The following is a 24,974-nucleotide window of genomic DNA, read 5'->3' as shown; positions in this document are numbered from 1 at the left end:
CCCTTCCTCATTCCAGACCTGCATTGGCCCTTCCTCTAAGCAGAGGTTGCTGGTGTTCCAAAGTCTTTCCTAAGACCACCAAGATATCTTCTGTCTCTGGAACTCTTGCCACAGGCTCACCTGCATTCTAGGAATTCCTTGGCAAGCCATAAGGGACATATCCAGTCCTTTCCCTGGGCCCCTGTCAGACCTATCTATATATGAAGTCATGAATAGGATGAGCTCTGATGTCATTCTCACATTATCAGATGGGATAGGATGAGGTCATTTTGTTTTCACTACTGGATACAAACCACCATATTAATTCTAATCAGTGATGAAGGCTGGTGGTTATTTTATCCAATGGATATTGTGGGAGATACAAAATCTTCAGAAGAGAAGCCAAAACCCCATGTGATTCTTATCTCAACAGCTGATGCCACCAGGCCTCTAGGCAAGGTTTGTGGAGTGCCCCTTAATAACAAGATTGTTTCATGGACCATCCTCTGTCCTGTATGTAATTCTCTGTGTGCACCATCTCCACTCCCAGTCAAGATGGCATCATATCTCCACAGCAGTTAGAGCAATGGATTATTTGGTATTTAAGTATTTAATGTTCTTTTAACTTTTTGAAAAATGCTATTTAGTAGCCAGGAATGAGGAGAGCCAAAACCCTATGCCAAGTCACCACCCTGTGGACCATTATCAAGTGCTTCACAGATGACCACAGTTTGGGAACTACTCATATAGCACTTTCCATATGACGAACTCAATGTGATGAATTAATCCCATGACAATATGAGATGAAGGTAATGTTGTTATCCCAATTTTACAGATAGGGACATTGAGGCACAGCGAGACTATGATTTACGTAGGGCCACAAAAGAAGTGGAAAGAGAAACCAAATAAGATTACTCCTAATCCTGTACTTTGTGCCCTCTGACATTTAAAATTTGTTCTAAGGTTTTCTCCTATGGTGGAGTGGCAAAATAGAAAAAGAGTTATTACCATAAACAAACAACAAATCCTATATTCTGTACATTTTATTTTACATTGTAATTTAATGCCAGAATTAAGGCAGGATGTACAATTTCACCGCTGTAGAATTGCTGTAGTTTTTTAATTCTTATTTTGGGTTTAGCTTTTAAAATCTGCTGGATTTGAAAAACAAATATAGAGCAGCTTTGAACATTGAAGTGCAGGTGATCTGTCTTCTGCAATCAAACAATCTTCTACAGTGCTAGGAGAGCCAGACTTTCCATATGTGCAGTGACAGGTGGTTGCTTAGTACTAATGTGTAGAGAAGCATGAAAATGGTAATTTCTGTTCTCTGATCCAGGCTCATTTAAAAATATGAGGCAGAGGAGAATCATTGTCAGACCTCAAAAGAGCCCTGTTCTTATACTGGAGGATTAAAAATACCAGAAATAAATTACTTTGAGTAAACTCTTGCATCCGAAGAAGTGGGTATTCACCCACGAAAGCTCATGCTGCAAACCGTCTGTTAGTCTATAAGGTGCCACAGGATTCTTTGTTGCTTTGAGTAAACTAGTAACTGAAAGAGCCAAAACCAAAACATTGACCCCTTCTTAAAACTTTCATTTAGAGTATTTGCATGAATCTCCATTAGTGACAAATCTAGCTTGAAACCCATCTTATAAGTATTGATGTAATGATTAACTAATAAATAACCCAACTGATGAAATATTAACTGAATTATACTGCAGCAGTTTCATTGGTGCTCAGTTTCCAAACTTATTGCACGATAGCGTTTCACTTTTCATTCTGTTGTTGCTTTCCTTGTTTGACTTCAATGCAGTAAGCACTGTATAGTTAGAGAAAGGCATTTCAATCTATTTTCATTCACTCTATTCATTAATTTACTTTTGTGCCGAGTCTTGCCATGATTTGTTTCAGCCAAACTATGAATTGTGGTGTTTAGGGTTTTGTTTGCTTTTGCAAAGGGACAATTGGTTCAGTAATTTTTATGAGTAGTTTTTTTGACACATCAAAAGCTTTTAAATATTTTAATGACTTTTTTGTATAATTAGAAATGGGGAAAAGTATAAAGTTCAAGTTGAGTACAATAGGAGTCTTCGATGATGAAGAAAAATCAAATCAAAGTTTTTTTTTAAAAAGTTTTGTTATGTGCTAATATATCTCCTTCCCTCTGTGGATCTGAAAACAGTTTTCCAAAAACAAATTAAGGTTTTCCAGCAACTCTATAATATAGGAACATATTCTCATCTGAAGCTATTTGGAAAAAAATTATGAAAATATTTCCATAAAAATGGACGGTTTTTAGTCAGTTTTTTGACCATCTTCATTATTACCCTCATTATACAGATGCTGAAACTCCAGCTCAGGGAAGTCAGTCATTTACTCAAGGTCACTGTGATGACCACCCCACACAAAGCTTGAAGGGATTAAGGTAGGTAGATAGGCCAATGAACTGCCAAGGTTTCACCTGGAGGAGGAGTGAGGATTGATTAGAGATGAGGCTCAGTTGGACAGGAACAGGAGTGGCCTGTATAAAGCTCATAAGATGAGCAGTAGGAAGTAGTCTCTCCGTAGCAGGTGTGTTTGGGGCTACAGAGGCAAGTAGCCTGCAGTTACTCCCTGAGATGAGAGAGTTTGGGCTGGGAACCCTGGGGGAGCCAGAATGTGCAGGAAGGCTCAGGGAAAAGGGAGTAAGATCCAGGATGGTACAGGCCTTGGGTGCTGACTAGAGGGCCCCTGAGCTGGCACTTGGCAGAGAGTGCTGGCCTGGATTCCTCTACCAGCCACTGGGGAAGTCGCTCAGAGTAGGCAGTGGAGGGCAGACTGCCTGGGACAGTTTTCCCCCAAAGACTCTGATACCCTGGAAGGAGAGGACTATAGTGACATGGCCAGAGGGCCAAGTCACGAAGCAGAAGATGTAGCTCTTGGAGTGAGAAGGGCCACAGGGTGAGAGAGGATGACAGGTGGAGACACCACCAGAGGAGGGTGCAGCACCTGAAAGGAGTTAATCCCCAGAGCAGCCAGCAGGAGGTGCCCCGAGTGTAAGTGGACCCTGTGACTATCACATAGCAAGTGACAGGAAGAGAACTCAGAGTCCTCACTCCCATGCCCATAGTCTAAACATTGGTGTTGAGGGAGTAAAGGCCTGGCCAGAGTGTCTTTCTGCACTGGCAATCTATGGGTGTTGAAATAGCCCCTTGGGGCTGTGGTGGCTGGCCATAGGTTAGAGAAGGGCTGAAATTGCTCTAAAACAGTAGTTCTCAAACTTTTTTTGAAAATTGCTGAGGGGCTTGGCGGACCACTTAATGATCTTTCCAAATGTTGTTTGTATCATTAACTAACTATTGTAAAGTGCTTTGGATAAAAGGACTATGTATAAAAAACTTAATAATAAATGTTTTTTGGTTCTACAAATAAAAGCACACCTCGTATTTTAATAGCAGTAGTCTTATCTTTCTAATGCAATGGATGTGCCCTCTTTCCCCTGCCACGGCAGCCCCCGAGCTGAGCCTGGGAAGGAGAGCTGTTTCTCACGTCACAGCAGCCACAGAGCTGAGGCTGGGAAGGAGGAGGGTCTCTCCCCAGCAGCCGCTGTGCTGGAGCTGGGGAAAGTCGCCTCTTTCTCTGGCTGCCACAGCCCTGCACATCCCAAAGTCCCCCACCCCCTCTTCTCATTCCACTGCCCCCTCCCACCTACACCCCTATTCCCCACAAGGCCACCACCTCACCTTACATGTGCATCTTTTCCAGGGTCCAGGCACCTAATTAGTGGAGCCACGGCTGCACGGCTCCACTAATTAGGTGGGTGGCCCTTCATTCTCTTGTGTACGGCTGCCCAGGCGTGCACCTTAGAGGGAACTATCTGTGGACCACCTGAATGGAGCTCACGGACCACTGGTGGTCCACAGACCACAGTTTGAGAACCTCTGCTCTAAGACATGCTGGTGATTGGGCCAGCTGGTTCTAGAATTGGTGGAGAATAAAGGTAGTGCAAAGGCATTTTTGGTCCATCTTCAGCTGCTCTTGCTGCAGCTTGGATAAAACTCTAGAATAGATACTAAGTCTCTAACATCAGGATAGAAAGATGCACCTAAAATCTAGATCAAGATGCAAAAGTTTTATCTGAGCTGAGTAGCAGCTCCAGTCAGAGAAACTAATGAACTGAAAGATAGCAGTAAGAAACAGAAGACTGGATTGTGCTACTATTAAAATTAAAGTGTGATTTCTAGCTGTGGATTCATTATCCATATTCAAATAAAAGCAGAACCATGTTTTTGGGGGCAAGATTATTTATTTTCTATTGTGTGGCATTTTTTGTTTGAGAACATCAAGGAAATAGATCAAAATCCAGAGTATATTTCAGGTCATGTAGTGACATCTAGTGTGTATAAGAGACAATATGCAGTATTAACTTACACACAGTGGGTTTTGAAATGGGAAACAGAAGGGACACAATCTCACAACAGCTTCCAGAAATCTGAACTAATTATTGGCAGCAACAAGACAAAGTTGTGGTGCCACCTGATTACAGTGTGATCATTACAAAACTGACAAATATTTGAGCCTGCCAGCACTAAACTAGAGATGACATCAAATTAACCTCAAAACTAATGGTGCTTTAAGGTTAAACAACCAAATTTAGGCTGCGTCTTCTGCAAATGGGGAAAAGAGGTAGCTAAGTGGGAAACCACTGCTGTGTACCTTTCTGAATTTCTCCAATATCTACTCCTGAGGGCATTCTGCACCAAAAATAAAAATTCTGCACACAATATTTTAAAATTCTGCAAGTTTTATTTGTCAATAAATAAATGCAGAGGCTCCAGCATGGCAGTGGGGAGCACAGGCCATTGGCTGTACAAAGGTGGGAGATCACCCTACAGCCTCCCCACCCCTGGGACATGGACCCAGCGGTGAGTCTGTGCCCGATCGTGACACAGCATAAGGCCTGGGCTTGCCCCAGAAACACTCTGGGGCCCTGCTCCTCTGTGCCAGGTGCACCAGCATAGGCGTGCACAGCACATTTCATTAGGGTGTGCACCCAGGGAATTATTTTTTTTAAAGGCGAACATCATAAAGGTTGGGGTGTGGGAGGGAGTGCAGGGTGCGGGAGAGGGTGTGGTGTGCAGGTGGCCGGGGGGGGGGGGCCAGGGGTGGGGGGGGGGGGGGGGGGGGTGGGCGGGGGGCGGGGGGGGGGGGGGGGGGGGGGGGGGGGGGGGGGGGGGGGGGGCAGGGGGGGGGGGTGGGGGTGGGGGGGGGGGGGGGGGGGGGGGGGGGGGGGGTGGGGGGGGGGGGGGGGCGCGGGGGGGGGGGGGGGGGCAGGAGGGATGGGGGATGCAGGGGATGGCAGGATGCAGCAGGGGCTCGCAGGGGGGGTGGGGGGGGGGGGTGGGGCAGGAGCAGGGGGCAGGGGGGGGCTGGGGGGGAGGGCGGGGGGGGGGGGGGGGAGTAGCAGGGGGGGGGGGGGCGGGGGGGGGGGGGGCAGGGGGGGGGGGGAGGGGGGGGGTGGGGGTGGGGGCTGGGGGGGGGGGGGTGGGGGGGAGGGGGGGTGGGGGGGGGGGGGGGGGGAGGACAGGGGTTGGGGTGGAGGGGGGGCAGTGGGGGGGGGGAGGGAGGGGGGGTGCAGGGGGGGTGGGGGGGGCAGGGGAGGGGGGTGGGGGGGGCGGGGGTGCAGGGGGGGGGGGGGGGGTTTGGGTGCAGGGTGCAGGCAGGGGGCTCAGGGCAGGGGATTCGGGTGCAGGAGGGGTGCAAGGTGCAGGCAGGGGGCTCAGGGCAGTGAATTGGGGGGCGGGGTGCAGGAGGGGTTCGGGCTCTGGCCCGGTGCCGCTTACCTGCAGTGGTGCGCTCGTTGCCTGCTCGCTCGGCCCCGGCCTTGGCCTCGGCCCCACGCCTTGCTGCTCACTACATCCCTGCGCAGCCCCTTGGCGGGGGAAGGGGTGACACAGGGCTCCGTTCACAGCCCTTGCCACGCCTCCAGGTACCTCCCCTGAAGCTCTCATTGGCTATGGTTCCACATGCTACCTTGAATGTCCTCAGCTAGACTTCTTATGTGGATTCGGGTCTTCCAAGCTCTTTTGTCTGTTAAATGATTCCTGACTGAGCACATTCCTTTCCCAAGGAGTGACCAAATGTTCTAACTAAGGCTACTTAGAAATCTAGCAATTATACAGCCAATGTTCATAACTTTGAACACACAAATGGTGCCTGCATACAACTAGGATGAACATAACCAGTAGATCATAACCTTTACATAGATAAGTTACATGGCATATGTAGCAAAACCCTATTCCAGTTATATCATACATACATTTATAAGCACCCCCCATAAAGCCTTATGGGGTACACTGTCACAAAATGCATATCTTCTCTGACCCAACTGTAATTAATCTTATGTAAATTACACCTACCTTTGATAGGAGTAACCTGAATCAGGCTCTGTAAGGAACTGCAGCTAGGCAAATAAAGGCCCTCATTAATGCTGTGTTGTCATTAATGCATGGTCATGTGTGCCAACAAATGGAATAGGGTATAAATTAGAATGGAAGTAAAGGATGTTGACATAATCGATTGTTGAAAATATCTAAATGTACGGTGCGCATATACTGTGTGCCTATACAAATATATTTTATGTATCGGTCAGCCCCAGATTGATCTACACTACCTGTCTCTTGCTCTTTACTATTGCAAATACATTGCACAAACATTATTCCCCATTTAAAAGAGTTGTATAATGTCGATCTTGTTATGTAGTTTGAAAAATTACCTGCCCTTTGTGCAGGCAATCTTAACCTAATCGGCACCAGCTGAATCATTGTCAACTCAGAGGGCTGCAATTTCACTTTAGTTTTTTGTGTATATGTACCACATCTGAGAGTGCTTGCATATTGAGGGTATTATCTGTGATTAATACTGTATAGTCATTGCACTGCGTTCTGGTTAAAAGTTGGATAACAAGATTTTAATGTTGATTTATAATACAGAGTTGCTTCCTTTTTGTCTTCTACAACTAGTGCATTTGCACACACTTAGGGGATAACGTAAAAGAGTCTTTAGGTGAGGTTAGTGAGGGCTATAGGCAGCAGGGGCGGCTCTAGGATTTGCGCTGCCCCAAGCAGGGCGGCACGCCGTGGGGGGCGCTCTGGCAGTCGCCGGTCCCGCGGCTCCGGTGGACCTCCTGCAGGCATGCCTGCGGATGCTCCACCAAAGCCACGGGACCACCGGACCCTCCGCAGGCATGTCTGCGGGAGGTCCACCAGAGCCGCAGGACCAGCGAACCTTCCGCAGGCATGTCTGCGGGAGGTCCACCGGAGCTGCCTGCCGCCCTCCCGCAGGACGCCGCCCCAAGCGCACGCTTAGCGCGCTGGGGTCTGGAGCCGGCCCTGATAGGCAGTGAAGTAATTTCCAGGACCTCTGGGACATTAATGTCCATTGTCAAAAAGAATTGGCTTTCCAGTAACAGGTGAGAACCATTCTTAGTCTAGTAGGATTTTTTTGTTTTGTTCCCCACCCAAGATTTAAAAAAAACCAAACCCAACCTCAGAACATTTTAACTTTTAGGTGAACAGCAATACTTCATAGGACTTGGCTCCAATACCTCTTTTGGGGATATCAAATTTATGATAAGGTTAGATACATTCTTGATATGGTGTATTTGTCACTAATGGTCCATATTCTCCCCTCTACTTCTGGCCACTCAAACATCTGTCCCTATGTGGCCAGCTGAGAATTTGAACAGTGTATGGGGCTCTTTGCTGGCATCAAAGGATCAAGCCACCTCCTACATCAACTGCCCCTCAATACCATGCCATGAGAGAGGATGAAATGAAGCATGCCAATTGCCATATGATCCCATAGAGACTATAGATAGCTGGCATAAGAGCAGCCTCTACACTGCTCTAATTGACACTGATGGGAAAACACCAGTGGAAATGCACCATGTGAATCAGGGAGGAATAACCCTAGGCACTGAGCAGATCATGAAGAGGAGACCTAGTTTAATGTGTTCCTTGCTCCACAAGGTATAAGCTAATCTCAATACTTGCAATGGGATTATTTGTATCATTAGAGCTTGCATACTCTAACTAAATGCAAATAGTGATTTTTGTATCTACATTTGAGCACCACACCCTGTTTATCGCACTTATGATGAAGTCTATGAAACGGTCAGTGATATTGAAATTCTATTGAAGTAGTTTTGTTGCCTGGCAAAGAAAACTTCTCTTGTGCAAATTCAGATGCATCTGCTTCCAAAAGGGAAATACTGTGTTACACTGCCTTCCATTTCTCCAGTTGCTCCTTATAAGCATCTCTTTTAACTTATTTTGTCAATTTCAATAATGGTGCTAGGCCTAATTTCAGGCAGCCTTTATCACTGTGATAAGCAGTAGTATAATTTAGCCTTCAAGATCATGGAGCACATAGTCCAAAGAAAAAGCTGAAAGCCGACTAAATCAGGTGTTTTAGAAGTCCAGATAAATGTTGAATTTGTCTATCAGTAGCTTATTGCCTTGGTATATGACAATGTTCCCTGCTCACTTTGTCACAAGATTTTATGACACACATATATAGTAACTTTCCTGAGGTACTTTAATACGCTATGTGAGTAATTTTTTTAAACACTTTTGGTTTGTTCATTATTTTAATTTGTTGTATTTTGATAAAGGCAATGAAAACAAGTCAGTCTTTTGAAGTACTTTGTTAGGAATTCAGAAATTGTGTATGCATAAACATGCCAGTCAACCAACCACAAATAAAACATGCTCTGTTTTATTTTGGGTCCATTCCACTCTTAATTTCCTATATATAGCATTCTCACTTAGTATCTTTCTTTGAATATATTCTATTGTGAGGTAGAAAAACTATTCCAGATCATCTTCCGCCCTCAAAGTTTTCATCAGGAAAGTTTAATGAAGTGGGCAAGTCCTTTTTATATATGTTTGTAAAGCCTGTGTCACCCTGACTTTCAGCTGAGAAGTCATGCCATCAGCAGAACAAATATCTCTTATCAGGGTCCTCCAATCTTGAGTATAAATACTCACAACTTCCTTTTCCCAGTTTTATGACCAAAAGTACAATGAATGATGATGAAAGCTTAAAAAACAAATCCATAAATTCTTAAGGTTTGAGTCTCCTCTCATTTACACTGGTTTTGCACCAATATAACTTTTTTTTTTTTTTTTTTGCAGTGGCGTTACTCCTGGTTTATATTAATGTAAATGAGAACCAATGTAAGTGAGAGGAGATTTCAGGTCTGACTTCTAGATCATCTATAGGTCTAAAATGGTCAGTTAGCACAAATATATAATGACCTCTTAGAAGCTGGTTCCAAGGGGAAACAGTATTCACTTTTAACTTCTGCCCACCAGCTAGTTTGGAGAGTTGATTTTAAAAGCAACATTCAGGACTGTCAGCTCTTGCCAATCCTATGGCAGGCTGTGCTGGTGCCCTTTTTGGTACAATTTGAGAAGGGGTCTATAACAGAGTATGCTAGCCCTGTCAGACCAAACCTGGGTCAAGCACATTCCTGTTTCATGTTTGCAGAAGGACCCCCAGTGAAAGGTGAAAGTTGGTCAGATGGAGAACTGCTTGGAAGCCAAGCACCCTAGGAGTGAAATTTTATTGAACTTAGATTTTTTTTAATAGCGTTTAATATTTACTTTGGAAGGGGAAGACTTTTATTGTTGGTGGTTTAACCAAAGTGCTAAACTAAACTGTCTATACCACTGAGGAAGAGGGAATCTGTGGGGGTATCCATCCTGACTATGGAAAGATGAGATGCTGTTATGAGGTACTCACCCACTCCAACTTAGCCTTGTGGGAAGCCCCAGCTCAATTCCTCTTCTTTGAGCTGCTACAACAGTGATTCTCTCCCACTGAAGTCTCCTCAGCCAATTCCAGCTACCTTTAAATAAAAGCAAAGTTTACGGGCAACTTGCAGAGGGAAGGAAGCATGAAATAAGAGTTGGCTGAAATGTAAACTTGGTTACACGGGGATTCCAAGAAGTGTAGCTAACCAATACCAGAGCTTTCATTACAAAGCATGGGATAATATACCAGAAACTCTTGCATATTAGGAAGCTCTTGGTTTGCTCCAATAGTAGTACTGCAAAGTGTTGCTTTCAAATCAGTAGGTCACATGCACTCCAGAAAACATCACTCTGTTAATCAAAGTTTCCCCCCAGGTACAGGAAAGGAAGCCTTTTGTTTTTCCAACTCTTTCAAAGAGACCAGTTACCTACCATATTCTCTTCCAAACACCAGTTTTGTCAGATATGTACATTTTATTACAAGTATATTTAGCTCTCTGAAATATAATATTGACCTCTCAGTTTATAATATACCTGAAAAGTTATAAAGCATAAAACTCACATACCAGGAGACATGCCTTAGTTTTGGTGTAGTTTCATAGAACATATTTCCTTTACTGCAAGCACTTGTAGTCTGTAGTCTCATCTATTTATCTTAGGTAACTATATGGCCCCCCCTTACTGGAGCACCTCATAATCTTTAATTTATTTATCTTCACTACACCCCAGGAGATATTTTACAGATGGGGAATTGAGGCACAAAGACCCCACATGACTTGCCCAAGGGCACACAGGAACTCTGCGGCAGAGCAGGGAAAGGATCTTGGATCCCCCAAATCCCAGGTTAGCGCCTTGACCACTGTTCCTCTGTGAAGTCTTTCCTCTCCCCTCTCCTTCTACACACACTTTTCATGTGCAACTGGTTCACAATAACACACAATATGAGCTGTCATTGTGTGATTTGTGTGAGAGAGATAGCTGGTGTTCTCCTGGAGGTCTCAGCAGAGCAGCTATTTACAATGTAAGGTATGGCTGTTTCTGCCACATGTTCACTATAAAATATTATACTTTTGCATTCCTACATATTACAGACCATTGCCTCTTTCTTGTAATAGTAACTTTGTGACCATCATGACAGCTTTGGGCAGGTTAGCTCAGCCCAAGATCAGTATGTGTCCCTGGCTAGTTTATGCTACAAATTGCAGATTATGAACTAGTTGGCTGGAGGTTTACCATACCTAATAGTCAGTTGGCCGTATCCTCTTGGGACTGATGTGTGCTGTCTGGTATGGAAGCTGGGTTTTCCTGAGTACAAGATTGATATTCAGCCCAGGTACTGGAGGATGAAAGCTCTCTACCTCTGCAAACACAAAGCCAAACAGAAAACATTGCCCCGAGGTACAAAAAGTGGCCTTCATTTGTTGAAATCCATATGTATACACAAAAGCTGCATCGAGACTGTTGAAAATGTCTCCTCTTTGGAGTTTGCCAGTGTTTTCACGCAAAATCCCAGCATACATAAACACAAGTAGCACCATGTGATCATTACAGAAATGGTTCCTCTGTGGATATCCCATTCATCAATAGTATAATGATCTCTTTATCATGTTTGATAGCTTTTTACATTACACAAATGGATACGTGTAAATCAGAAGAAAATTCTGTTTAGAAAAAGGTATCATGAATAGGGCTGGGTGAATTATTTATGAATAATACTTTAACTGGAAAACGTAGATTTGGGTTGACTAAAACATTTCACAAATTCATGCTGAATTCACCAGATTGTTTCAGATGGGGGAGGGGGAGTTCCCCCCAAATCAAAATGTTTTGTTTTTAACACTTTTGAAATGTCTCAATTTTGTTTCAAAACTTTGCTTCAAATTTTATTTAAAAATAGTAAAACATCAAAATAATTAAATGTGGTGGTTCAGGTTGAAATATTTCATTTGATCCAAAATGAACTTGAATTTTTTTTTATATGGCCATTAACACAAAAATTAGTTATTCTCACAGCTCTAAGCATGAAGTTGCTTTTTTACTCTCAGTAAAAATAAGGAAGTTTATAAAAATATCTACTCTCCATTTGCAAATAATAAAACTAACAACTGCTGGTTTAAGTAAACATGGGAAAGTTCCATATTTTTTTAAAAGGAAAAGTAACATAATATATCGTCTCATAGCTCTCATTACAAATCATTTGAAAAAGATGTTAAAACATGTCCTCAGTATGAAAAGAAAATAAACAGTAGCATAGGGCTTGTCTTCACTGCAGAGTTAATTGAAACTATATCTCAAGTGTGGCCCCTAACTTGGGTGCCATCCATCCCAAACCCCCTAACTCGCATATGGTAGTGCCTTTAACTCAAACTGACTAGCACATCGGGGGAATGGGCTGAAGTTCAAGTTAGCACAACTTGTTAGCTGCTAACACAACCCCTCTGTGTAGCTTGACTGTTATTTTACAGTGTGGCTAGGCTATCTCAAGAGGAGTTAAGGTTAACTCTGCATTGATCTAGTCTGATCTAGGCTAGGCCTGGGAAGGAAAGATGCCTAAAGGGTTTGGCTGATGTGAGCTATGTGATTAGGAATCTCCAGGGTTTATTTAGAGTGAGGCTTGGCATCAGATCAGCCCCTTCAGGCATGATATGGAGTATTTGTCATCTGCTAGTGGCTAACCAGAACTGGCAGCTTCAGTGAGAGGCTGTTTCCTGCTCCCCAAGTCCCTTTGTCTTTACTTGGTAATTCCCTCTACATTGTCACTGGGACAAGGGGGCTCCTGAAGATGTACCTATGTAGGAAATAGTTATCCTAGGTAATCACTGAAGTTTTCCTTCAAGGACTAGTTCTTTTATGTTTTCCGATATGACTTCAGGCAATGGGTTCTGCTTGATGTAATTCTAAAAGCATCAGGCCAGATGCAATGTAAAGGATAAGATTGCAATTATGTAAATTAATATATTTACTTATTTTTTTTGAATAAAGCCAGCAGGCTCTGTGCTTTCTCTAAACTATCTTGGCTTGTAATTTGGTTGCCTGTTGGGATGGAGGTAATTAGAGAGAGACAGCTGTAAAATTTAAGTACGGACATGACATGAAGAAATTCACCTTATGTTACAAAAATGTTCTGCTCTACTAATCCTGTGAGAAGAACATATTAATGTATTCATCAATGTACTTTTTGCTACCTTTTTTTCTGTGCCATCCAAGGGCTTACAAAATCAATTTTAGATACCTCGTTTGAGGCATGACATTGCCATATTGATGGTTTTAAATAAAAGCACTGTCTGACAAGATATATTGTTAAGTGCAAATTAGGGCTGTCGATTAATCACAGTTAACTCACGTGATTAACTCAAAAAAATTAACCGCTATTAAAAAAATTAATTGTGATTAATCACAGTTTTAATTGCACTGTTAAACAAGAGACTACCAATTGAAATGTATTAAATATTTGGGATGTTTTTCTACAGTTTCATATATACCTTCTATTGTGTTGTAATTGAAATCAAAGGGTATATTTTGATTACAAATATTTGCACTGTAAAAATGAAACAAAAGAAATAGTATTTTTCAATTCACTTCATACAAGTACTGTAGTACAATCTCTTTGTTCTGAAACTGCAACTTACCAGTGTAGGTTTTTTTTTGTTTTTTTTGTTTTTGGTTACATAACTGCGCTCAAAAACAAAACAGTGTAAAACTTCAGAGGCTACAAGTCCACTGAGTCCAACTTCTTGTTCAGCCAGTGGCTAAGACAAACAAGTTTGTTTATATTTACAGGAGATAATGCTGCTCTCTTCTTATTTGCAATGTCACCAGAAAATGAGAACAGGCATTTGCATGGCACTTTTGTAGTCTGCATTGCAAGGTATTTACATGCCAGATATGCTAAACATTTGTATGCCCCTTCATGCTTCGGCCACCATTCCAGAGAACATGCTTCCATGCTGATGGCGCTCAGTAAAAAAATAATGCATTAGTTAAATTTATGACTGAACTCCTTAGGGGAGAATTGTATGTCTCCTGCTCTGTTTTACTCGCATTCTGCCATATATTTCATGTTGTGGAAGCCAGTAAATAATTAACAAGGTTTTGAAGAGATCTTAATGAATGTTAGTTAGCATGAGTTAGGTTAACTGTGACCCTGGTGACGTGAAGAAGCAAGATAATGTAAGACAGAGTGAATTGTGTGAAAGTTATTACGACCTTGCAATATGCAGTCTTGCAGTCTTGTTTTTCTAGTGAGATAGCAGAAAAGCTTATGTATAAACAAAATGTATTTGTTGCTTTTTACTGTCTGTATTATTGTTAGAAATTGTCTGTAAAAGGTATAAAGGCTTGCTGTGATTGTTTACCAGTTGAGAGACCTGTCCAGGACCCTGTGTCCTATGGCACTCTCTCCCTCCATGGTAATTACTGGAGAAATAATAAAGTATTTAATTTTGCTGCACCCAAACAAAAAAGCGAGAACTGAGTTTTTCTTCGACAATTTGGGGGCTGTCGCGGGACCCACAGACAACTACTACGGATCATTCCCCTTCGAACCCCATGGCGCCACATGAGAGGTATGAGACCTTTTGAAATCTCTATTGGGGTATCGGAGGAGGATTTTCCGTGAGGACGTCTGTCTCTGTTGGGCTCACGCCATCTGAACTTATTGACTGTGCAGCAGGATCAGATGCAAAGTGGTATTGGGGAGAGGCCCCAATAAGGTTAGTTTATAGCAGTACTGGGAACTGCTGAGTTGGCCAAGGAAATGCATAAGGTAATGCATAGGTAAATGCATTAGAATGCACCGGTGCTGAGGGGTTTTTACCGCCTCAAGAGGGGTTGTCATACCGCCTCATGGTATTGGTCCGGACCAGGTAAAGATGCATCATGGTTTAAAAAAAAAAAAAAAAAAAAAATAAAAAGGTTGAAAAAAAGGTTAAAAAGAAAAAGAAAAAGGAAGAAAAAGAGGCCTTGGTGTGTGTGTGTGTGTACACCAGTGTGAGTGGCTGTTACCGGGCTAGCCCGGTAACTAGTGGATCTTTAGGAGATTCGACCCACGGTGGGCTGAGGAAGCTGCCTGGGTCTAGGAGTGTGTGAACCCATCTTCCCTCCCCTTTCCTTCTGAGTCTGTGTGTGTAAGTGGAAAATGGGTAAGGGACTGTCTAAATATTCCACCTCACCCCCTAAGGGTGCCCCAGCATATTACATGTACGTACATTATGGTCCTAAAACCTGCAGGTATTTAAATGATTGGAATCTGTATACGCGTGAAAATTCATTTAAACAATGCCCATTAGAAGGTACCTTCAATCTAGATAAGATCATATATCTCAGTGGAGCTTTAATCACAGAGAAAAACCTCTGACACAGTGTGAGCAATTTGTCTAGGAACGGGTTAATTTGAAATTCGGCTTAGCCCTGAGATAAAGGAGAAGTTGTTTTGTGTTCAAGGTCATGAATTAGTGCGGACTATGCTAAGTGCTAAGTAAAACTGCTTCAGCCCCAGCTGGTTGTGGAAAATAAAAAAAAAAGGCAAAAAAAAAAGCAGTATAAGTTACAAAACTGAGATTGCATTTGAAAAGCTTAACGGTTCAGTGAGATCCAACAGTTTTTGCAACCCTGAAGCCGGACAGGCAGCTGACCTGAACTGGAATCTCTGAAAGAGACGCCGCAGGAGATTCCAGGGTGTAAAAGAACAGCCATCCCAAGAGTGGAAGCATGTTGGAAATGCTGGACAAGCTGTATACAGGATAATCTCCCGTCCACCTATTTCCCTTCTCTGAACATTATACACAGACATGCCAGTCTGGATATGTGTAAGTATTAAAGTGGCTTAAGGCTTGGGGCATTCATATTTTTCCCGAGTGATGTGGGAGCATTCCCAACACTCTCCATTGTTGTTTTATTATTTTTAATGAAGCTTTAAAATTTGATTATATGCTCTGTCAGTTTGATCACCTGACATGAGGGATAAATTAGTAACAGGAATTTGTCACAGTTTGGTGAGCAATTAAGAATGGGGGGCACTACAGAATTTACACCATCTATCTGTTTTACCCTTGTTAGTTTATGTTTGCTTTGTTTGGTACTGTTGGTGTTAGGTGTTAAGAATAGCATGATTATAGGTGAGCTCTAATAGAATAAGGAAACACTATTTGGTTTTGGTGCACTATTTAGCTTTGGCTCTGTTTTGTTTAACCGGTTACTGATGTTTTTCTGCTCTGTTCATTTGAGCGTTAGGTGTGTGAGCGGAACTGAACTTCTCGTTCGTAATTCCTCAGGGTGGAAGCCATGTGTGCGATGAAGCTCTGGGGTTGTCCTGAAATTTTACAGTCCCGCCCCCCCCTGTAGCGGACAATGTAATAGAAGTAGAAAAATTTGGCTTAGACTGTAATTTTCTTTGCTCTCTGTGTAATTTTCTTTTCTGTTTAAGTGTCAGCAGACAAATGGGTGGGTCTCTGGGTAGACCCCAAAGGGGTTTGGATTATGTGTTAAGTGAATGGCCATGTATTTTTGCCCAGGTGGCAAGCCTTACTAGGGAGGACTCAGGTAGTCTTGTGAGTGAAAATGTTTTGGGGAAAAGACCAGAAGGGTGGGGGCTAGTTGAGTAGCCCACCCTCCTAGCTAAGAACTGGTTGTGGAACAAGCTCGTGTCCATGGACGGGACGATTCAGTGAGGAAAAAAGGATCGGGCCCAAGCGGGAGGGCAACAGACAGAGTGTTTGGAAAACAGGTTGGAAACTTTTGAGGGTGTAGTGGAAAGAAGGAGTAAGTGAATATAAGCATGAGGATTTCAAATACTCAAGAGGATATTTGGAATGGTGATTTAAGTTGATAAAAGTGGCTGTTGGAAGGAAAAAAGCAATTGATTTTTAAGGGAAAATGAAAAATTGACTCTGTGTTTGCTGGGGGGAACAGCACTTGAACTTTGTGAAAAAGCTTAAGAGAACAGTTTTTGGTGTCTTTGAAATGTTTGTAAATAAATTCAGGCGAATACATTTATTAGATTGTAATAATTTGGCTATGACCAATTTTGTTAAATCAGTTGAAGACTGTATACAGTGCTATGTAATGAAAATTTTATTAGGCTCTACAGGCACTATAAGTGGTGATGTTTTCTTTCAGTGTTTAAAAGCAGGAGTTAAAAAAAAGTAAAAACAAGCTGGAAAGCATCTGTGTTAATGCAAATTAATTAACTGATAAGGTAGAGGCCGCTGAACCAGAGCTGTCTAAGAAGCACATACGAGAAAATATGGGGTAATTCCTCTGTTTTGCCTAGAATCAACAAGAGTATTTGTATATTTTAAGTATTTAACTGCCCCGAAGGGGTGGACCTCTGTTTTTGTCTTTCAGATAATCAGAGAACATTAATGCCAGCTACACAGCATTCAACGTACTATGATTTACTGGCAGTCACAATTATGTTGTGTGTTCTATGTTCTGTTTTGTGGTGTTTTGTCTCGTGGCCAAAAAAAATTGTTGTGTTTAATCTTTTCATGAGATGGTCTGATTTGATATCAAGCGGAAATGTTGGATTGAAATGCAGATACTTGTTTTGTTCACCTTAGAATACAAAGTGTTTGGTTACATCAGAAAAATGTGATATACTAAAATCTAATATATTTTCTTCAGTAAGAGAAAAACTACATTGGCCAAATCTTTTAATTGAGAATTGTTGTTAAAATCATACTGACAGTCTTTGGAAGCAAGGCCATGAAAAGTTAACCCACTCCCCATATTGTACGAGGGATCCTTCTGGCTACCTCAGACGTTTAGCCAGAGGGCTGGGGATGGTGGATAGCTATTGGACTAGAAGTTATATTAAGTGAACTTCTCAAAGTGGGTGTGCTTGTCCTGGCTTGTTCTTCCAAAGTTCTGTAATAAGGTTATTTTAGTGAAAGGGTATATGTGGCATACATTGAATGATAATACTTCTGTACTGTATAACAGTACTGTTTATGTGTTCATGGTATGAAAAAGGTGTATAATTGAAGAGTAAAAGTTTCCTTTGTAGGTTAAATGGAAAAAAACAACCAGAGAATGGCTAACATGCGCTGGCCCCAGTCAAGGACACCGCTTGGCTGCCTACCAAGGGAAGGGGGGTGGGAATGGTTTCTGCAGTTACACGAGATTGGTGTGCAGCGGCCAGCCCACTCTCCTCCTTGGGGACCTTTTGTAAATATTCAGATTGATTTTATTTCGATATCTACATGTTGTGGTTATGGATATGTATTTGTTTTAGTTGATGTATTTACCGATTGGGTTAAAGCTTTTCCCTGCAGGAAAGCAGGTGTCAGGACTGTTGTGACATTTTGCTTAAAGATTTTGTGCCACGTTTTGCCATCCCTGTGGGTATCAACAGTGATCGTGGAATTCATTTTTACTGGACAGATTGTAAAGGAGTTATGTGCAACTCACTGCCCTCACCACCCACAGTTGGGACAGTGGAACGCCAGAACGGGATTTTAAAGAATAAACTGGCCCAGATTTGTGCTGAAACGAACTTAAGGTGGCCGGATGCCCTTCTTTTGGCACTGAGGTGTATGAGAGCCATTCCCAATCGAACGACTGGACTCAGCCCTCATGAAATTTGACAGGACACCCAATGCTGACTGCCAACTGCACCCCCGCTAACCCCAGCTCAGATGGACATTCATTTGCTGGATAACATAATGCTTAAATATTGTCAGGCACTAATGAAATGTGTTAAGTCTTTTTATACACAGGTGATGGAAGCACTACCAAAGGATCCTGTGCAACCTTGCCACTCGTTGGAACCAGGAGCCTGGGTCTACATAAAGATCCATCAGCGAAAGACTGCCTTGGCTTCATGCTGGAAAGGCCCTTTCCAAGTCCTGCTGACTACCGACACCGCTGTGAAGTGCCACAGACTGACTGCTTGGACCCAGGATTCTCACTGCAAAAAGACCCCTCCACATCAGAAGAATTTTCCTATTGATGATTAGCCTATTCTTTCCTCTAGTTCTACTGTGCTTCTGGACAGCAGGGAAAAAAGCTCCCTTGTCCACTGACAGACCAACTGTGCCTTTAGACTTTTCTAGAAAAAGCACAGCTATTACAGGGTGATATGTGCTGGAAACCTCTCCCCTGTAGGATGCTAAACCTCGATTGTTTTGGGAAAGAAGAAAACACACTCACTCCACTGACATTGCCAAAGTCCAGGAATTCCTGACTGAAAAGGACATTGAGAACTGACCCTGGTGAAGAAACAAAGAATTGTACACTGGCAGGAGGAAATTTGTGGGACCCATGCTTGGGACTGTGGTATTAATTGGATTTTGGGGTTTATTCTACAGGCTGTGCCCTGTGTTTTGGATAAATCCTTCCGTATGTATTGCCCTCCCTAATTGGATTTTACCTGACATTGCCCTTATCCAGTTTTCTACATACCCAGATTGCTCACAAGGGGCTACCATTAGATTAGCACAACAAAAAGGCCTGGGTTATTTCCTCTGGACAACAAGGGAATTGACCAGATCCCTGTGGGCTGGGTTATTTCATCTGGCCAATAGTGTAGTAGCCATTTGGACTATTCTTCCAGGCCAAGAACATGATAAGAAATTGGGGCAACTAGACAAGGCCACTAGTCTTATTTTTGAAGCTCAGCTATCTTGAGTACAGGCTGCAGTTGGTGAGTTACATGTCATTTCCACCCTTAGTTCTATGACCCAGAAGGAGACTGACAGAGATGGTATTGAATATCACTGAGGCTGGGAAGGCATTGCAGTGGGATCTAGACTAGACTTGGCCCACTGCCCTTACAGACGTCAGGAGTACCATCTGATCTGTGGTCATGAAGACATACTTGGACACTTTCTGGATGGAAGTGTGGACATTCACAGTGCTCCTTCCAAGCATATGGACCGGTTAGGGTGGGTGTAGGCTCCCACTTACCGAATCTTGCTGGGTCCATGGGGAGGATGCCTGTGGGACTGTAATTGTTTACCGAGACATCTGGGGAAATTAGACCACCTGGTATCTCCAACTGATTTCTAGACAGTACCCCTAGAATGACACCTGACATTTTGGATAAGAATAGAGAGTCAATGGACATTTTGGCCGTTAGAACCACCACAGCTCAGTGTATCTATGAACTGAAGCTAGGGGAAGTTGTCACTGTTTATGACAATATTTGTTGAGAGGGTGGAGGTCAAGGAACTACCCTGACGGGACACCCATTTTTTTCAAGCTAATGATGGCTGTGTGTGCGTTAATGCCACCACTTTACAAGATATACATATTGCTCTTACCACTGCTGCAGGCAATTATATCATTTACTGGCCTGCAGATAGAATGCAGATAGAATATTGTAAGTAGCTCTTAGATTTTAGGTATATTTTGATTGGACTAGAATAGTGCCTGATCAGTTTCAAAATTTGCTTTCATTGTTACCAAAGGTTCAAAGAATCTCTGAATTGCAAGGGCAAATTCCCATGCTTTAGAATATATATCAAGCTGGAAGGAATGTCTTTCATACAGCTTATAGAGTGTTTACTTTATGTACTAGGTATGATGTTTTGTGCTTTGTGTTCGCAATTGTACAACAGCCCCATTATATTATTCCTATGGGATTGTTATTGTTTGTAGTGTTGTTAGTTAATTTAGGATTATATTATTGTTGTTGTTGTAAATAACGTAAGAATAGCAATACCTTTCATGTTCATGCTAATCATGCATTGTCATTACGTCCCATGACGGTTGACATGTTTGCTGTAGAATCTGAAGTCCATGGTTTCATGCGAATTGAGAGTTGAAATTGTTTGTTGTACTAGAAGTACAAAAGGGGAGGAAGCCAGTAAATAATTAACAAGGTTTTGAAGAGATCTTAATGAATGTTAGTTAGCATGAGTTAGGTTAACTGTGACCCTGGTGACGTGAGGAAGCAAGATAATGTAAGACAGAGTGAATTGTGTGAAAGTTATTACGACCTTGCAATATGCAGTCTTGCAGTCTTGTTTTTCTAGTGAGATAGCAGAAAAGCTTATGTATAAACAAAATGTATTTGTTGCTTTTTACTGTCTGTATTATTGTTAGAAATTGTCTGTAAAAGGTATAAAGGCTTGCTGTGATTGTTTACCAGTTGAGAGACCTGTCCAGGACCCTGTGTCCTATGGCACTCTCTCCCTCCATGGTAATTACTGGAGAAATAATAAAGTATTTAATTTTGCTGCACCCAAACAAAAAAGCGAGAACTGAGTTTTTCTTCGACAATGTTATAGCAGTCTCGGATGATGACTCAGCATGTGTTGTTCATTTTAAGAACACTTTCACTGCAGATCTCACAAAACGCAAGGAAGGTACCAATATGAGATTTCTAAAGATAGCTACAGCACTCGACCCAAGATTTAAGAATCTGAAGTGCCTTCCAAAATCTGAGAGGGACGAGATAGGGAGCATGCTTTCAGAAGTCTTAAAAGAGCAACATTCCAATGTGGAAACTACAGAACCCGAACCACCAAAAACAAAAATCAACCTTCTGCTGGTGGCATCTGACGCAGATAATGAAAATGAACATACATCGGTCCGCACTGCTTTGGACGGTTTTCAAGCAGAACCCGTCATCAACATGGACGCATGTTCCCTGGAATGGTGGTTGAAGCATGCGCATCTGGCATGTAAATATCTTGCAGTGCCAGCTACAACAGTGCCATGAAAACATCTGTTCTCACTTTCAGGTGACATTGTGAACAAGAAGCGGGCAGCATTATCTCCTGCAAATGTAAACAAACTTGTTTGTCTGAGTGATTAGCTGAACAAGAAGCAGGACTGAGTGGACTTGCAAGCTCTAAAATTTTACATTGGTTTATTTTTGAATGCAGTATTTTTGTACATAATTCTATATTTGTAAGTTCAACTTTCATGATAAAGAGATTGCATTACAGTGCTTGTATTGGGGGAATTGAAAAATACTATTTCTTTTGTCTTTTTACAGTGCAAACAATAGTAATCAAAACTAAATACAAAGTGAGCACTGTACATTTTGTATTCTAGGTTGTAATTGAAATCAATATATTTAAAAATGTACACAACAAAACAAATTAAATAAAAGGTTTTCTATTATTAACAATGCGATTAATTGTGATTAATTTTTTTAATCGCTTGACAGCCCTAGTGCAAATATGATCACTTGAATGTTGTATAGTGTCAAATGGCTCTGTGATAACAGTATTGTGTGGCGATAGAGCTGATGACAATCACCATGTGATTTCTGTTTTAATTGAAAACATGCATCAGTGCTATGTAAAGTTTTTTTCTATTACATTCCTATTGCAGTTATTGGTGGGGTTGTGAAGCTGAATAAAAGCATGTAGAGGGAATTACAAGTGCTTTCCCCTTGTAAATGCATATTTGTGTAAATAATGGTGGTGTGAGTTGGTGAAGTCTCTTATTCAAACTCCGGATGGGCAATATGAAATTTGCACCATTAAAAGACTCCTAGATCCCAGGGAAGCAGCAGTATTGATTGATAGCATTAGGACCAAGAAAAGGAATGCAGTAGGTACCTGAAATAACTGCTTAAAAAGAACACAAACACCCCTTATCGTAAGCAGATGCAGACAGCCCCTACTAAAAGCCAGAGTCTTCCAGGGCTGGAGCTTTGGTTGGTAAATTCCTGACATCTAAAGTGAAACCAGTTTCAAACAATTTCTGTAAACTTTATCTTCCAAAGGCATAGTCAGAGATAAGCAAATGTGTGCCTGAATCTGCCCCCTCTGAAGGATCAGGAAGGCAGACACTTATTACCACATATAGTTGGGTTGAGTTTAGTGATGGCTGATCCTCAAAAGGTTTGACATGGGCACTTATACAGTCTCCTGAGTCTGCAAAATTGGGCTGCGAAGCTAACAGTATCTCCAGTTGGTCAAATATAAGCTATTGGACAGAAAGGATCCATTCCACATCCTACTGAAGTCAGTGGAAAGATTCCTATTGACTTCAATGGGCTTTGGATTAGAACCTAAATTTGTTGACAAGAATGCTTTAAAATTCAGATACGCTATGGTTTTCTTAGCTCAGATATACTTTTTTTGTTACCTCAGTCACATAAGGGCATTAAAATGTTTCTGTACAAATTATCTCTATTAAAATTGACATCTTATTTCTCAACACCTCTGTTCCCTGGGCCTGATCCAACTTCTATTATAGTCAATGAAAAGAAACCCCTTCACTTCAGTGGGGGAGGGGAGATAATTCAGATGACGCAGGTAATATCTAGACCGGGGTAGGGAGCCTTTTTTCTATCACGGGTCATTGAGCCACAGAAAAATATCAAGCATGCAAGAAGCAAGTCTTAAAGACTGTGAATGGCTTGCCAATTACAGAACCAGTTTCTCCTCCCTTGGTTTTCACACCTCAACTGCTAGAACAGGGCCTCATCCTCCCTGATTGAACTCCCTGATTGAACCTCGTTATCTCTAGCTTGCTTCTTGCTTGCATATATATACCTGCCCCTGGAAATTTCCACTACTTGCATCTGACGAAGTGGGTATTCACCCATGAAAGCTCATGCTCCAAAACGTCTGTTAGTCTATAAGGTGCCACAGGATTCTTTGCTGCTTTTACAGATCCAGACTAACACGGCTACCCCTCTGATACTTGAATTAATAGAATACAACATAGACAGGGACTGCGGGATTATATTGCTAACCTCTAACAATATATATGTAAATACACAAAAACACAAACATTATCTATCAATATGTCCCTAAAGGTTGAATCTGGGTCAATTAGCCTGCAAGCTGCTTAACCCTTCCTGGGATTGGTCACAGTTGGGAAAATAGTAAACGTTGGCAGTTCGGATCCATGTTAGCTTCGTATTTACTGCACTCTAGCTTCACTCTGCTGGGTCTGCCAGACAACCACTTCATTATTAAGATACCTTCATGTAGTAGATGTGACAACAATAAAAGCCAGAAAACACAATGATTAAGCTGACGCTGCCTCTTTCGGTCATGTCTTTTTTGAAATATTATGTAAAATGGTGTGAATTAGGAATTCCGCCCAACAGTACATGTTGGGCAGAATAAATACATTGAAAAACATGTGTTGTTTTCAACAATAACTTTTGGATGGCAAATCAGCAGAAACAAGTATTAATACTAGCAATGATAACTGTACATCTCTATGCCAGTGTCACCGTGCCTCAGGGGTCACAGATGAGAATATCAGATTCAGGACAAACTGCTGAAAAATAGAGCAGACTCACCCCAAACTGGTGGTTATTCTACTATTAGCTATACCAAGCCAGTAACAAAAGTAAACTTCTGTTGCACCACACTGGTTAACAAGAAGTCAAAAATGCAGTCTCCTTAGACATTCCAGCACTTACCTCATCACCCAGACAGCAGACTTTAAGATGAGAAGTTATTAAAAACATATTTAATCAAACAAAGGGTTCTTCTGATACCAAGAGATCAGTCACGTAGCCAGGTCAGTATATAATTCAGATCTTACCCAATAATCATGCTGCTGCCAATCCTTTAATAACTAAAATCTAAAGGTTTATAAGAGAAAAGAAGAGAGTTAAAATGGTTAGGGGAATTGTATACATAAAAGTGATTGCAAAGTTCTTATATCAGGTCTGAAGCAGTGACTGAATAAATGCTAGCTTGCAAAACACTCTGGAAATTATCCAATCAGCTTGGGAGTCATCCGTCCCTGTTTAGAGCTCCCTTGTTAGAAACCCAGTCCAGATAAACGACGAAGGAAATGAAGACAAAATGGAGATGTTTCCAGGGTCTTTTATGCCCTCTACCACACGGATGGAATTTTACTGTCCCAAACAAAGCCCACAGAAACAGTTTGTGGAAAAGTGCAGGCACAAGATGGAGTCAAGGGTCACATGAGCAAGTCACATGGCCTTACATGGCTTGTTGACTCACAAGGGCAAGCCATTTGCCACTTGGAGGCTAAGGCATCTGCTGGAAGAGCCATCTGGGTAGAATGAATTTCTTCTGTGGCTCATGGTGAGAGTTAATTGTCTTTGATGGGCCATCAACACAAAGCTGTCTGGCATGGGTGGTGCATATAGGAAGCTAAGCCTCCCCAAAAAAGCCATGCAGGGGAGGGAGGGGAAATGCCACTGGGTCACCTCTCCGGAGGGGTGCCAGCCTACTGCCACCTTTGGAGCACCGGCAGCAAAGCTCCATAGAAGTGAGGGGGGCCACTGGTGCCCAGACC

General features: G+C 42.2%; 1 long non-coding RNA gene across 3 annotated transcripts in view; it reads right to left on the bottom strand.

The window, feature by feature from the left end:
• Window positions 1–24,974, bottom strand: part of LOC120375211 — an 84,649-nt gene that overhangs the window by 19,441 nt on the left and 40,234 nt on the right. For 2 of the 3 annotated variants that reach the window (XR_005586514.1, XR_005586513.1), the window contains exons 3-4: window positions 11,021–11,142; window positions 9,772–9,877 (exon numbers count right to left, since the gene is read on the bottom strand). This is a non-coding gene — a long non-coding RNA (uncharacterized LOC120375211). Of the gene's footprint in view, window positions 1–9,427; window positions 9,878–11,020; window positions 11,143–24,974 lie in introns of those variants that run through there. The other variant, XR_005586512.1, reaches the window with a different exon arrangement.

The sequence above is a fragment of the Mauremys reevesii genome, linkage group 11, assembly GCF_016161935.1.
Source record: "Mauremys reevesii isolate NIE-2019 linkage group 11, ASM1616193v1, whole genome shotgun sequence".
NCBI lineage: Eukaryota > Metazoa > Chordata > Testudines > Geoemydidae > Mauremys > Mauremys reevesii.
The sequence above is the reverse complement of the archived record's forward strand: the minus strand, read 5'-3'. Positions and strand labels throughout refer to the sequence as shown.